This window comes from Dipodomys spectabilis, unplaced genomic scaffold, assembly GCF_019054845.1.
Source record: "Dipodomys spectabilis isolate Male_0828 unplaced genomic scaffold, ASM1905484v1 ptg000084l, whole genome shotgun sequence".
In the NCBI taxonomy this organism is placed as follows: Eukaryota; Metazoa; Chordata; class Mammalia; order Rodentia; family Heteromyidae; genus Dipodomys; species Dipodomys spectabilis.
Window position 1 is genome coordinate 4,894,683 of NW_024870761.1, and position 17,146 is coordinate 4,911,828.

Genomic DNA, 17,146 nt, shown 5'->3' on the forward strand with positions numbered 1-17,146 from the left:
CCCATTTCCCTCAGATAAGGCCTTCTGATGGTGTCTTTCAAGTGTTGAATAGATCTATCATATTTCTTGGATTTGTCTTGGATAGTTGTATGGTCTTTATCTATAATACCTAGGCTGTCTTCAATGCTGGAGATTCAATCTTCTGCATGGTCTAACCTACTGTCAAGGCTTTCTATATTTTTCATTTCTTTTCTTTCTAATTGGTCGGCTTTTATTGCTTCAAATGCTTTGTTGGAGCTTTGTTTTAGGTCTTATATGAAATTCTTTACTTTCTTAATTTGGTGTTCAGTGTTTATTCTCAAATCACTTAGTTGATTGGTTATGGTTTCCTTGTACTCTCATTCCTTCTGTTGGACTCCATTCAGCATTCCTTTGTGGTCTCCCTGACTCCTTTCAGGTGTCTGTTTATGTATTCCATGAATGGCTCTATAGATCTTTGTCTATGCTCATCCCGCTCTTGCAATTCTTCTATTCCTCTTTGATTAGATTTCTCATGTTCATGCAACTTCTGTAGTTCTCTTTGACTGATCTCAGCCTGCTCACACAATTCCTTTATTTCTCTTTTAGTGTTCTCAACCTGTTCACTAAATTCCAGTATCAATCTTTGAGCAGCTTCCTCACAGCCATGAGCTTCCTGTTTTGATCTTAGGTTTGCCTCCTGTCTCTCCCTAACACACACACACTGAGTCCTTTACAGGGTTTCAATCTTTTCATTCACCATATTTACCAGTAGTGTTTGTAGAGCTTTTTGGGAACTCTCTTCTGGATTACACATTATCTGTTCTGTCACCTGATTATCTTGAGTGGGAATTGAGATACCCGGACTTGCCATTTTCCTTGTGTTTTTCTTGCTTATTCTGCCCCTTTGGGATGAAAGTAATGCCAGTTTTGTACTAGAAAACCATTTTTAGGCAAGCATCAACCAAAGTCCTGTAACTTCATAGTCAAAAGTCTGCAGATACAATCTAGTTCAACAGCTACAGTCTATTCAGCATTAAACAACTACATATTAATGGGCTAAGAATAGCGAAGAAGAATTTGACAAACCAGAAATTATTATGTTTAGGGAGAAAGGTGCGGGAAAACAGGGTTAGAGGGATATGGAAAGGTAAAAGGCAAGTGAAATTAACCACGTCCTAATCTCACAGAGGGAAATGGATTGGAAAGAATGGTAGGAGAGAGAGAAGAAAAAAATTTAAAAAGGGACCAGAAAAAAATGGAAAGACAAATATTTAAACTCTTAAAAGTAATGAAAATTTAAAGAAGTAATATTGAGAGAGGAATGGAGATAGGATGAGAGGAGGGGAGGGATAGAAAGGAGACCTGAAAAACTAAAAAATAAAAATACATAAAATATTGTATAGGTATAAATAGATAATACTGCTATTAAGGAATTTAATCTTTTTTTGTCAGTTTAATCTCTGAATATTTATTAGAAATAATGGTAACCCCAATAATAGTGTTTGCTATAAGTTTGTCACAAAAGAAACATACAAACCAAAAAGTTCAGAGACATGAATCTTAAAATATAATTTCATGATCATAAAGAATTAAAATATCAATGAATAAAAAATATAGTACATGCAGTATCTTTTTACAGAAAATATAAAATATTAAAAAGGGATGAAGGAATTCCTACTTAAATTTTGTGATAAATTATGTGCATGATGGATAGAGCCAATAATATACTGGGATAAATTGTGTCCAAATTTATAGGTAAAATTATTATTGTTTGAACTAGCCTCTTAAAGGGTAAGGAATTTAATCTTAAGAGGTTTTGAATTGAGTAATACATTTTTGGATTAAGTATGTACACAATGGGGAATAAGGTCTTATAATCAGTGACAGGTATATATGAGGATGAGCAGAACAACAAATAATTCATGCAAAAAGAACAAAAGATGAAAAAGTAAAACAAATGAGAAAGAAAGAACAAAAAAGACCAAAAGGTCAGTAGAGATTTTTTTTAAAAAAAGTATAAAAGTTATAAGAGTAAGAAAAAAAGATTAATAAAAACAATTTTTATAATTAAAAAGTAAAAATTTAAAAAAGATACAAAAAAAGACTTCTTTGATTTTGTTTTTGGGAGATTGATGGGAAGATCCTGTATCTCCCTTGTGTCTGTAACCAGTCTCTTGAAGTCTCTGCTCAGGTTGTGGTGTTTGGTTTTCCTGTGGCTTGATTGGTTTTTGAAGTCAGTTGGTTTGAGCAGGCAGAAAAATTCTCTGCAGTGCCAAGGATTTTATGAACCAACTTCCAGGCTAGTTCAGTGGGAGGTAGATCTGCTTTGAGTATCATAAAAGAGGGAGATGGCTGTTTCCTCTAGTTTAGAGTTGCTGTGATAAGGCTGGGTTCTGGGTAAAGTTGAGGCCTTTCAGCAAACAGTAGCTTTTCCCTGAGAGGCTAGCTTTTGAGATATTCATAGACCCCAGCCTGTAGCCATTCTCAGGGTTTATGTTTACTGATTTTCAATTGATTGTCAGGGTTGCCATAGGCAGGGGCAGCCTCTGGCTCTGTTTACCCAGTGAAGAAAGCCACTCCTTCGGGGGTGTAGCTTTCTCTGCCTGCTTATGGTGACTTTCCCATGGGTGAAGTTGAGAATGGCAGGTCAGGGTAGGTACTTGTGACCCGCTAAATGACTCTTTTGTTTTCATCAAAGGACTGAGTTAGAGGTAACTGCTTAGCCAGGCCTTTGTCTGTATCAAAGATGGATATCTCCAGTGTTGGGGGGAGGGGTGGCCTTCCCTCCTCTGTTCCCTTTGAGAAGGAATGAGGATGTCAGTTTTGTACTCACGCTGGAGTGTTGGTTCCTAGGTAGCCTCTGGTCTGCTATCTGCAAGATGAAGATATCTGCTACTTGTCAGTTCTTGCTGGTATTGAGTAAAATCTGCTCGTATTTGTCCCAGACTCTCTGGGTTGTAGGCATGGTTGCTATGGACGCCACCACAGCTGCCACAGCTGCCCCAGCCGCCCCAGCCATGGCTGCTGGAAAATGCTCAGATCTGTCTCTTTACCTGGATTTTCCCTTTCTGGTCAAACTCTCTGTACTGTGATGGCACACTTGGTGTGCCTAGGACTGTTCACTGGAACACTAGAACTGATTTCTACGCGAGAACTTGTTTAGCCACCAGGTTCTTCTCCACCATCTTCTTGAAATTCCTGAAGGTGTTTAAATATTACTGGAATTGTTTTGGAATAAATAATGTTCAACTTGACTATCTTGAGAAAAAATTGGTTTCTCAGCACTATAGGTAAGAACTTGAGTGAAGGAAACAAAAGGAAAAATGAAGAACAACTCAACACACACATTCAAAAGAAAAAAAAACAACCCAAGAAAACAAGTTAACTCAGTACTCAAGAACCTGCAGGAAATGCAAAGATTTTTTTTAAATAGCTATGATAAGCTTATCAAAATTCTGACTACATGGGAGTCTACTGTTGTGAGGATAGTGGTTAAAGCTCAGACTGGACAGAAAGATCTGTACACAATGCCAGGCACCTGTTATTCTAAATTCCAGGAAGAATAACATGAAGTAGATTGAGCCCACGATCATACACAAGTAGGAAACGAGATTCTATCTGATAGTTAATCAGGATAATTTAGGGCTGGGGGCATGCCAAAGTGTTAAGAAGATCCATTTAGGAGATACAAGACACTCAATTTCAATTCTAATATTATGGGTATTAAAGAAAAAAACTATGATTTTAAATAATGGGAATAATTGTAAGATTTGAATATTTGAGTGGAGAAAAATGCATGAGAGAGATCGAGTTTACCCGTGTTGCAATGCTTTGTACTTAAGTGATAATATTATGTGGTACACCAGACATAACAGAGTTACCTTGCAAATGAGCATGGATGTGCATTTGGGTGAAGGAAATACTCTACTTACACAGGTGTAAATTAAATACTTTTTGGGGGGAGATTTTAGTTCTTGATCTAAGAGCCTGGGTGATATCTCTGAGTCTTTTCTCTCAAGGCTATCACTCTACTACTTTGAGCCACAGTTCCAATTCTGATTTTCTGTTGGTTGTTTGGAGATAAGAGGCTCATGGACTTTCCTGCCCAGGATGGCTTCAAACCATGATCGTCAGATCTCAGCCTCCTGAATAACCAGGATTCCAGGCCTGAGCCATCCATTTTTTTAATAATTTAGTAAATTGTACAGTTACAGATGTTATAATTTATCATTATAACCTTTATAATATATGTGTGTATATTTATATCAATGCATACATATAGAAATATTTTAACATATTTTTATATCTACAGTAGATTTATGAAATCATCCTTCATTATAAAATAACATGGAAACAAGTTTAATGAGGAGCAAAGCAAAGGGAATTGTCATGCTTCTTGATGTTGAATGAAATATGAATTGTGAGAATCAGTTTGAGAAAACCATTTAACAAAATGGATAATGACTATTAATTCCTATCCCTTTATTTGCCCATATTGTGCATCCTCACACATGAGTATCAAAGTAAAACCACACATTTTTGCCTTTGTATTTAAATCATATGTTATAATTTAGCGGTTATGTGAAGTAATCAAATAAAGACTAAAATAATAGTGAGACTATGAGTTAGAGCTGAAAATTATTTTAAATATGATAATAGCTAATTAAATTCCATATCTCTTACTTTTACTCTATTGTCATATCCCTTATTCCCACATTAGGAAAGTATATAGAAGATTCTCACTAAATTATGTGTAAAATTATGAAAAAATGTGTTAAAAGAATATGGGCACATTGGGGCTAGTAAAGTGGCTCAGTGGTAGAGCTTTTGCCTTGAATGCATGAGGCCCTGGGTTTGATTCCTCAGCACCACATAAGCAAAAAGAAGAAAGCTAGAAGTGGTGCTGTGGCTCCAGTGGTAGATCGCTAGCCTTGAGCAGAAAGCTGAGGGACAGCACCAGAGGGGCCCAGAGTTCAGGCCCCTCGACCGGACAGAAAAAACAACAACAACAGCAACAACAACAAAGAATATGGGCACAGTGTGGTTTTAGCTGATTGAGACCTGTAGGGGGTAGTGTGTTTTTGAGGACTTGATAAACGTTGTGATGGAGATGAAGAAAGGGATATGTTTATTCTGGAAAATTGGCTAGAGGACTGCTCACATAAAAATAGTTATGAATTCTTCCAAAAGGTTACAGTAAAGTCGCTCTCACAATCATGTTCACTACTGCACTATTCACCATAGAGGACTTATGGAAACAGCCCAGACGACCTTTAGTGGAGGGATGGTTGGACAAAGTGTTGCACAAATATACAATGAGGTTGCACTCATCCATTATAAAGACTGTTACAGCATTTGCAAAGAAATGGATAGATCTAAAATTATGTTAAGTAAACGAAGTCAGAGCCAGACACACCAAGGATATGTATTTGGAAGCCAGAATTTTATGCAAGTTAAACAACAGTATTAATCAAAGCATGCTATTTGCAGTGGAGTATTTATTTATTTATTTATTTATTTTTGGGTTCGGTCATGGGGCCTGAACTCTGGGCCTGGGTGCTGTCCCTCAGCTCTTCAACTCAAGGCTAGCGCTCTACCTCTTGAGCCACAGCTCCACTTCTGGCTTTTTTCTTTTTGCTTATGTGGTGCTGAGGAATCGAACCCAGGGCCTCAGGCATGCAAGGCAAGCACTCTACCACTGAACCACCTTCCCAGCACTGCAGAGGAGTATTTAACAGTTGTAATTTCTTATAAAATTGAACTTTTAATCCAACAGAATGAATACCAGGAGACTAGCACTTGGAAAAGGTGAGGCGAAGTCAAAGGGAAGGATTAAATAGACTTCTGGAAGTAGAGAGTGAAGCCATAATATTCAATGCAGATAGTATGAAACTAGAAAAAATGAAAGTGGGGTGAGGTTTGGAAGGATGTGAGAAAGTTATGTAAAGATCCGTTGTAATTATAAACCAATTCGTTGAATGGAAAACCCTTTGTACAACTATTTTATAAAAATATAATTAAAAATGATGGGGCTGGGAAGGTGGCTCAGTGGTAGATCGCATGCCTTGCATGCCAGAGGCCCTGGGTTCGATTCCTCAGTACCACATAAGCAAAAAGAAAAAAAAGCCAGAAGTGGCGCTGTGGCTCAAGTGGTAGAGCGTTAGCCTTGTGCTGAAGAGCTGAGGGACAGCGCCCATGCCCAGAGTTCAGGCCCCATGACCGGACCCAAAAAACAAAAAAACAAAAAAACAAAAAAACGATGGAGACATCTGATCTTAAACAATGAGTCAATATGATAATTTCCTGCTCAGAAATTTTCTTTGCAGGTATTTTCCTCATAATGACATAAAAGTGAACAACGCAATTAATATGAATATATCACTTTGCATATCCTAAATAGACACAATATAAAAATCGCAGTAAAAATATTAGAATATATCACATGATAAAATAACAGGTAGAAAGTATCAAACTCTGATTATTTTTCCACGTACTTTACGTTTGGTATCTAATTTAATCCTCACAATAATCCCATAAAGTGGAACTACTTCTATTTTTAATTCTAAGATGATGATATTAAGTCTTCAGAGTTGCAATTACTAGTACAACATTGCACACACGGTAACTGTTAGCCTGCGGTCCATTCCCACCATATCAAATAACCTCATTCTATTTTATAACTAAATACCAGCACTCAGTCTACTAATTCTAGGAAAATATCCCAAAATTATTGTGCACACTCTAATAATATTTCACTTTATCTTTCTTAGAAATTAGGTAACTAAGCCGGATACTGGTGGCTCATGCCTACAAAGCCAGCTACTCAAGAGACTGAGATCTGAGGATTGTGGTTCAAAGCCAGCTCTGGCAGGACAGACTGTGAGATTCTTATCTTTAATAAACCACTAGTAAACTGGGAGTGGCACTGTGGTCCAAGTGGTAGAGTGCTCAGTTTGAGTGGAAGAGCGCAGGGACAGTACCCAAGCCCAGAGTTCAAGCCCCATGACCAACAATAACAAAAAAAAAGAAAATAAGTAACTGTAATATGAAAACTCCAAGTTCATAATCACTTATACCTCCCTGGTGAAAGGAATTGCTAAACTATAACATTCTTGATTTCTAGCTCAAAATAGTAGAAATCATATTTTATCCCTTCACTCAACACTGCACTGCCTGGTGACCCCATCTCTAGTTAATACAGTCTTACTGAAAGAATGACCTGCCCAATTCCTGACGGAAACAGACTGCAGGTCTTTTGGAGCAATCATTTCCACATTGTAGTTCACCTAAATTGTTTACCATTAGAAGTATTTTGATTGGTTTTTATACCCAACATTTTGAGAGAAATGTACTACTTTAAAATGTTATTAAAGAAAGACTGATATAAAAATCACTTTGACCCCAGATAAATATTTTACCTTTCATATACCCAAAAATGCAGTCTGACCTATCATTAATGTTAGGAACGAGAGGTTAAAAATCATAGACACCAAGACCTAAGTATGAATTAAAGACTCTCCAACTTGTGAATACAATTGGTTTAAAAAGACATCAATACTACTGCATTTTTAAATTCCCTATGAAAATGATAATGATTCCCTGTGATAATGATAATGATAAACTATTAACACTTAAAAATAACTCATTTTCTTGGGAGTAGGACACAAAACACAAGGTTAATCCTAATCGTTTTAAACACCTTTATTTATACAAAAACTCACTCATAACTATAAAGATTATAAAACTAACTGAAGTACAGAGACACAAAAGAAATAATTTAACTGCATCATGTACATTCAATGGACTGTTAATAGAAAACAAAGTTATACTAATAATTAGCTTACCCAAGTCACTTACATTCTTTTATTCTATTCCATTTACTTTCATAAAAACTGGGTTTTCATAAAATGACGCATAAAAAAGACTATATACCCACTTACATTTTCAGATCTTAACAATATTTATTTCAGAAATTTTGGCTCTATAGTCAATGAAATGAAATAATACTAAAATATTCAAAGGATTTTCAGAAATTGCAAGACTTGCTCTGGGATGTTATGTATATTAGAAAAGATATTCAAAAAGCCTTTTTTGTTAAAGTTGCCATAGTTACTCCCACAAAAGAGCCATTAGTAAAGATCCCTGTGCATGTACAAAATACCTTCAAATGCATCCACAATATGGACATGACACATGCTTTTTGTTTATTCGTTTTTGAAAGGAATATCTAACAAGCATATCCACAATACTTATTTTCAGACAATAAGATGAGATATTCAAACGTAGTATGGGTTTGATTATCTCTTAGTGAGAATAGATATGATCTTGCAAAGAAAGTTATTTTCAACAGAAATCCAGAAAGAGTTTATCCAACTTGTGTTTCACAGGAATAACCAGAGAGTAATACCTGTTTGGTCAAGTCGGTCCAAATCACTCTATGAGTGTATCTTAAAAGTATAACCAATTTAAGAAGTCACATACGTATTTTGTACTGATAATCAACTTACAGCAAAATAACTTACTACCTAATTATGTCTGTATCTTCTTACCCAACATACAATAAGAGCTGAAAGCGTTCTCTTTATCTAACTTAATGCTATAAATGCTTTGATTATGATGACGTTATTATTAGACAAATAATATATACAGAAGGGTGGTTCCACTGAAAAGACATGACAGAACACTGATATATAAAAACATTGCAACACAGTTAGCTCTTTTCAGCTTCACCCTGTCCACATTGGCAAGCAACATTGCAACAGCACATGCACACATGTTCGCACATGTACACACACATATACATGCATGCTAAATTCAGGATTTATTGTACAAAAAAGTTCAAATAAAATTTTAGTGATTAGGACAAATGATAATATGCCTTATTACAAAATAATACATAAACCATCACCACGCATGTTACATTTTACCTGCTTCTCCACATGTGACCACTTAATTTATTTTTAATTAATTAATTACCTTATTAATTAATTTATTTGTTTGGTGTTAATACTAGGGCTTGAACTCAGGGCCTGGCTTTGTCCCAGAATTTATTTTTTGTTTCAGTTTTCTCAAGACTAGCATTTTACTGCTTGTACCACAGCTCCATTTTTAGCTTTTGCTGGTTACTTTCAAATCAGATTCTAATGGACTTTTTTTTCTTGGTCTGCTTTCAAACCACAATCCTCAGATTTCATCTTTCTGTTTAACTACTATTAAAGACATAAGCCATCAGTGTGGCTCCTATTTTTTCCTCAATAGTTATCTAATGCACATACTTAGATAGTAATTTAAAAATGAGAGTATAGAAGCAAGATGTACAGTGGTGATATTGTCCTGTCAGAAATTCAAGTTAGTAATGTAAATTTATTCTTCAGACCATACCCAAACAATACCATGATATAGTGTAAGAGAACTCACTATTGAACATATTAGCTTTAAGAACTTTCTGATAGATCCATTATTTATTGGTACCCAACATTAGAAAATTGTATGAGGCATTGGTAAAATAGAAGTCCTTTGCATGACTACATACATTCCTTGTTTTTTTTTTTTAAAGACACTTGCTTTCATCTAAAAAGGAGGCCTATCTATTGTCTTCATGTGATTTTGATGATTGAACGTGCTTAGTGAGAAGGTCAAAATGTATTAGTAGTCCTTAACTATCAATTCTCATTTATCTTCATGTAGAATATAATGATTAAATCAATAGTTCAGAATCATGCTTCCATTGCAAGTGGATCACCAGTAAGAAATCCTCAATACCAATTCCCACAAAGTTTTGTCACATATACAATCTCCCTGCCTTCTCTGCTGCTTGACTACTATTCCTTCATTGTACAGGAAAAGTGTGATTCAACTGATTTCAGTCAGATCTGTTACTAGAATTATCAATGATTTAGTTTATTGTCTGTAATTTGGTCAAAGTTATGTCTCTTTATGTAGGCTACTAAAAATGTATTTACTAATTTCAAGTAAATACATAAATTCTATTTCCATCTTTTTTAAAAAATAAAATTTTGTTTGCTCTATAAATTGATCAGAGGCATGGATTTTGTGGCTAGATAGGTCATTGCACATCTGTCTCTCTCTTTTTCCCTTTCTTGGTTCTCATAAATAATATGATTGCTCCATAATTATCCTAATTTATTTTGCTTTTATATTTTTGGTTGCATCATTTCACTTTTTGCTCTGCCATTTAACAAATCATTTATATAGAAGGCATTATTTCCTATTTTCTCATTCCTAGAATAAGCTGCACATGAAGACATCACTGGTCCTCATTTTCAGTGTGTACATTTGAATACGGAGGAACATCTTTCCTCTGTTCTCTAACAATTCCTTACTCTCCGGTTAGAATAATTTTGAATAGTAAAATTGGAAAAAGAGAAAATAAATCATGGTGAATGAACAGATGCAGAAAATTCACCGGATATTTCTGACCAGTTCAACCAATGTGAACTAATAAGGAAATACATGGATACCTCATTCCCACTGGCTCTCAAAGTCTCTGGTTAGGCAATTCTTAGGAATATGAAGAACAAGATGAAAAAGTAAGGAATGGTATCAATTAAAGAAAAAAAATGGAGAAAGATCCAAGCAAATTTCTTCATTGGGCTGCCAAAAATATTCGGCTTATTACAGTGCGGAGACTTCTTTCCAAATGGCCACTCATGTGAATAGTAGGGATGACGATGAGTATACCCCTCTTCATTGAGAAGCCTACAGTGGACACTTAGACATTGTCAGTGAGTTGGTGTCTCAAGCGGCACATACAATAATTGTAGATGACTGGACACCCCTGCACAGTGCATATACGTGGAATGATACCAGAGTGGCTTCTTTCTTACTTCATCATGATACAGATACCAATGCCCAAACTAAAGGCCTCTTGACCCCCTTGTATCTTGCTGCTGAGAATTGAGATAGCAAAGATACGCTGGATCTCCTTCTGTTGAACCATTATATAAAACCAGGCCTGAAGAACAACATAGAAGAAACTGCATTTGATATTGCCAAAAGGATAAGTATGTGTCATTCCCTCTATGAAGTTGTGGAGGGCTGTACAAATTGTTCAACTAAGTCCTAATGTTCGGGTTAAGTTTCTTAAATTTCAAAAATGCAAGTCCATCTTTTGTGTCCCTACAAAGTATTTTCACAAACAAATAAGAGCAATATCTTGTTTTTTTTTTTTTGGTCTGTCATGGGGCTTGAACTCTGGGCCTGGGAGCTATCCCTCTGCTCTTCAGCTCAAGGTGAGCACTCTACCACTTGAGCCACAGCTCCACTTCCAGTTTTCTAGTGGTTTATTGGAGATAAGAGTACCACAGACTTCCCTTTCCAGGCTGGCTTTGAACAATGATTCTCAGATCTCAGCCTCCTGTGTAGCTAGGATTATAGGCATGAGCCACCAGTGCCCGGCAACACCAATATTTTACTGTAAAAATTCATGGATTCCGCGGAATTCTTCCAAATGAATTGCCTGCATTGGATGTCAAAATGTATTCAATAGTTTTTGTATACATGTATAATGATTTCTTCAGAGTTTGTGATTTTTTAATCAGAAATAATTTTAACTTACCTGTTGAAATGAGTAGTACAGAAAGTAAAATATTTCTGGTGCTTGTCTGAAAAAGTATATTTTAAAATATTCTATATTCTATGTTTGCATAATGTTCATAATTTATTTTATTTTCTCCTAGATATACTTTGAATTCTACATTACTTTATAATATATAGGTTAATTAATGTGTCCTTTCTGATTGCATTCCATATAGAAACAGTTTGATTCCTTATTTTTTCTAGGTCTTTATTTTTCTTTGGGATAAAATGACAATGTTGTCCAATTTGAAGTTTTGTAAATTTTATGCTATGTAAACGCCTTTCTGAGCTGAAGATTTAATACACTGATGTCAAACTAAATTTAATTATATGAATTACGTGTATTGTTACACTTGTAATTTTGTAATCAACCTTTTAATAACTCTTTTTCATTTCTTGCATCTGAAGAATGAAAAATATGGAATACTTCTCAAATTTTCATATTATCCTTTTGCAAGTGCCATGTTAATCTCTGTATTGTAATTTGAGTATACGTGCTGCTGATGCATGTAGTATCCTCTAAATTTAAGTTGTTAATGATGCAATCTTTATACAGGCTTATATCTATGGATGCCTACTTGTAACAAGGAAACCTTCTTGTTCCTAACAATGCTATCGATCTTATTTCCCTAAAATTCTGTGAATATTGGAAAAATTGTATTGATCAGTCGATTGCTCACATTTGCAAATTTTTTTTGTCAATGACTATCAAGTCTTTTTATTTGGAATTTTATCGTACTCTCAATTATTTATAGATAGGTCTAAAGGTGATGGCTTTTTCAAGTACTTATTTATCCAACTGAATTAGCTTTGTGGACCTAATGAATTCAAAGTAAGCATTGCTTAAGAGCTACTTCTAAACTTCTTCAGCTGACATTTTCCCAAATGAGGTGTTACTGGCACAAATGTCTACCTGAGCCTTTACCCTTCTTCCATGTGGGAACAGTCCAACCAGAATATCTTACCCTGAAAACGTAAATTGTCTTACTTGAACAAAACTAATCTTGGTTACAAGGGATGATAGAGAGATGAACAGTTCAAACAGAACTGTTCAGACTAGAAGGTATTTTATCAAAATATAATTTTTATTATACCTTCCATTTCAACAGTAACTAAAGCCAAGAAGGTGAAAAAATTGTTCATATGCATGATTACTTAATGTCCTGGATTGTCTAAAATCCAACCAGGCAGGAACTTACACTACTGCCTTTTTATCACCAAATATTTTCATAGTTGCAGGAGAAGTCCATATGTTTCTCCTCATTATTAGGCATTAAATTGATAATGTTTTAATCACAGTGTTTCCCCTTGCCTACATGCTGTAAATCTACAAATGGTAAAACTTTAGGTCTAACTCTATCAAACACTGAGGCAGAGATACAGAGTTGCCTTTGATACAGTAACTACAACAGAACAAAGCAAAACGTGTGCCTTTTAATTATATTAAATATAGTTATATATTTTATATTTATATGTGCTGATTTTATATTTCACACAATGAAACTTACTAGAATTAGTTGATAATTTGACAAATAAATTGATATTTATTCCAATAAATAGGATTGGAATATAAACAATTAGGTTTAAAATATATATTAGAATATAAAAAAGTATCAATGCAATGTCTTTAGTATAAACTTGTAATACATTCTAACTGTTCTGGGTCTTCTGAATTCACATGGTAAAAAAAATGTTTTCCTCTAATCTATAATGAATTTTACTCTGCTGCTCTGTTTATTGTTTTAACTCGCTAGTCCCAAACTTTTTCTCCATATTTCTGAAGCATTCCTACTGATTATGCCCAAATTTTGCTAAGATCCCTAAAGCATATTATTCTTCTGCAGGACCCATGGGTCATAGGATCCCAGGTCCCAGGTACCTGCATCATCAGATAACAAGGGCAAGACTTCTTACCAAGGCCCACGCAACATGTCAACACAAAGTAATTGAAGACCCATCTCAATTTGTCATTTCCTATATTTCAGGGCCCCAATTCCTTGAGATGCAGGAATTAGCAGTAAGCAATTGTGAAATGCAATGGAACTTAGCAATTTTTTATCAGAGAAAGCTATTATTTCTATGACCATTAATCCCAAGATTTATGCCATAAGGTCATCATAGCCTAACAGTTTCCAACTTGTAAGGGGCACTTTAAAATTACTTAATTCACATCATGAATACCTTATCTCTATTTTGACAAAATACTACACCTCTGCTAATGTGATGCCCTCCTTGTTCTGAAAAGAACACCACAATAAACTGAGCTGCATTATTTTTCCTCCACCACTGGTATTCTTGGGATCACAACACGTGCAAATATTATTTATATTTATACTTTTTTAGCTATCATAGATATTCAGGATGCTAAGATAGGAAAATTATGGTTCAAAGCCCACCCAGACAGGAAGGTTTCTTAGAATCTTATCTCCAAAAAATTTCTCCACAAAAGCCAGACTCAAATGGCACTGAGGTTGAAGTGGTAGGGCACGAGCCTTGAACATAAACAGGCTCAGAGACTCTGTCCAGGCCAAGAGTTCAAGCTCTAGGACGAACCAATAAAACAAAATCTAAATTGAAAACAAACCCCAAACCTAGCATTTTTCTCCATGTATACAGAGGCACGTAAATAAGGTAATGGCTTCCTGTGATACATATAGGTAGAAGAAAGAAGATGTCACACAATTACTCTCTTCATACCATATTAAACCAAACCCTTAAAAAATGTTTTTTCTAAATATATAAATTAATGTCATCCATTTGTTGGCAACTCTGTGTAGATTATTCCCATTAACATGGTGTACATGACCTGTGGGAATTATCTAGTAACTATGTTCTAATTATAACACTCTTGAAAGAATATCTAGGCAAATAGAATGCCAGAATCATTTGTGAATTTTTCAATTAATCCCTCTCCTTAAAAAGAATTTTGTAGTATCCTATGGAATATGAAATTACAAATAAAACCAAAAAATATATTCTAAACCTAAATTCTAATTTAACAAGGTCTACAAAGTCCTACATTAGACGAACTTTGTTATTTCTCCAGACTTAAGCTTTTGTAATCCTTCAACATTTATTTGGAATCCAACAGAATGATGCTTATTTACTTTTGCAAATTTTTGGATCGGAATCATGAGCTATTTTGCATCTAGGAATGTTCTGTAATGATGAGAGCATTTAAAACGCAAGTGAGGATATATATGAGTTGCATTCATTCTGAAACTTGACTTCTCAAAACATAATGACAAAATTAGCCCAAACTCTGAATTGTGTATTCTTTCTTGTTGTTTGGTTTGTTTTACTGAGACAAAATTATTCTACCTGGTCCAGGGAAGGTATCGTTATGTAATTCCACTATCTAATCTCCTGTCTGAGTGCTAGAATTCCAGGCTTGTATCACATTGCCCTGCCATAGTTTATTTAATCTAGAAACAGACTAGCAATTTTGAACTTCTCTTATGATCTTATCCACTAGACTGATTGCTCAGACTGTTTATGTACTATTTTCAAAGATGTTTTTACATTTGACACAGGATATGAGCATTTTCAGATGCACCTGCAAGGTTCCCTGATTCATTCCACCAAGGATCCTATCCCGTTAATAATGATTACTTGACTCTCTTACATCTCTGGTCCCTACCTATGTAATATTCTCAACTTTGGGGGAAAGTTCACTTGAGGACTTTCTAATATTAAAAATTATCACTTGATTCTAGTCGTACTCAGGACGTATTTTCTATTGTTTTCTAACTTTTCTACATATTCTGAGAGTTGTTTCATTTGTGCCTTTTTGTGTGCACCTATAAGTGCCTCTGTGTGTATATGTATGTTTGTATGTATGTATGAAAAAACCTAAAGCTGTTATTCAGCAATCTTGCTCGTGACTGGTATTCCAGCTTTTGGCTGGTTAATTATATGTAGTGTCTCAAAGCCTATACTGTCCAAGCTGGATGTAAATTGAACTTCCCAGACTCCTTTACATTCTTAGGTTTTATTTTTCCAGGAGTATCAACTTTCAAACTTCAAACACTTTTGTGAGTGTAAAGTCTAACCTGTAGCCCAGATTTTTGACTCAAGAATTCATATAAAGGTAGATGAACATATACATTACATATCCTGAATGTTCACTGTTAGAAATGTGATCATAAACCAAGTTGTTGTGAGATCTGAGGATTGGGGTTTAAAGCCAGCATGGGTAGGAAAGTCCTGGAGACTCTTTTCTCCAATAATTACCAGAAAACTGGAAGTGGCACTGTGGCTCAAGTGGAAGAGCACTAGCCTTGAGCTGTGTTTCAGAGGGACAGCGCCCTGTCCCATATTTCAGGTGCCACGAACAATAACAACAACAACAACAACAACAAGAGCAACAAAAGAATATAAGAAAAGGAATGAAAAAGATGTGTGATCTTAGCCACCAGGTTCATTCCTATTATAATTCCTGTTCTCTCAAGATGGACTCTTTTTTTCCAGTTAAGTCTATTCTCTCATATCTGACTTGCATTGGAAACAGAATCATTCTTCCATTCTCCTTTTTGCACATTTACATGATTAGCAAGCGTGATTTAGAAAGGGAGTGGCCTCATGCTTCATGTTCCACTTAGGAGTAATGCTTTCTCTATTTCACTCCCATAAATCTACATACTGGACTTGGTTTTATTGTTTCAATGTTTTCTTATTTGTAGCGTCTTCTATATTGTATTGAACACTTATACATAAACAAAGAACTTCTTTTTCTCCTATAATTGCTTTTGTTTCTCTTACTGTTAACTCATGTACACTTGGGAAATTAATGCACAGCACATAGACTCACAATAAAAGATCTGAGAACCTTCTTCCCATTTAAAATTCACCTTAATTTACAGAGCACATAAGAAGTTTGAACAAAATGTTCTCATGGATAATGTATTTATAAGCAATTTAAATTTCATTTCTCTTTACTAAGTTGTCTCTGAAACACGTGTTACCTCGTGTCCAAAAGTGTCCTTGTGCTATTTCAATGAAGCCAGAAAACATTAATTTTTTTTCTGGAGCAGCACCATAAATTGTTACTGGAAGTAACTGTTAATGGATGTGGAAACTGATCCCAGGAGACGAATTGAACATAGAGAAATGACAAAGTTGAAGTTAACTATTGCTTTCTTTTTTGCTGTATAAGAAAAGAATCCTAGGCTGGAAGGAAACTCTGTCCCTGACTTTTTTGAGTGTGTCCTTTACTCATATAAACCTCCTCTGTAAACTTCTGTCTGAGAGTATTACAAAAGGAAACAATATGCCATTTGAAGGCCAGCATAGAACAAAAGGAAGTAACTTTGTTTTAAAAGTGTTCTACTGCAAAGAAGCAAAGATATGGACATTTTAATTGTCTTATGGATGGATGTTTCACTCCTGAGATGATTCTATTGTTGCAGGAATCAGTTATCAATTCCTTTAGTCTGGTCCTGAGTTTCCCATAGCAATAAGGATTCCAAAAGAGCAGGATCCAGTGAGTATGATCAGCAAAAGCAGCCTCTTCTCAGACAACCATTATTTTAAGGAGAGTCCCAAAGAAATACCCAGGGTTTGTTTTGTTTGCTTGTTTGTTTAGTTT

At 35.1% G+C, this 17,146-nt stretch overlaps 1 pseudogene; it reads right to left on the reverse strand.

Moving 5' to 3' along the window:
* Positions 1–11,971: 11,971 nt before the first annotated feature.
* LOC122111037 lies at positions 11,972–12,068 on the reverse strand (annotated as a pseudogene).
* Positions 12,069–17,146: the final 5,078 nt, after the last annotated feature.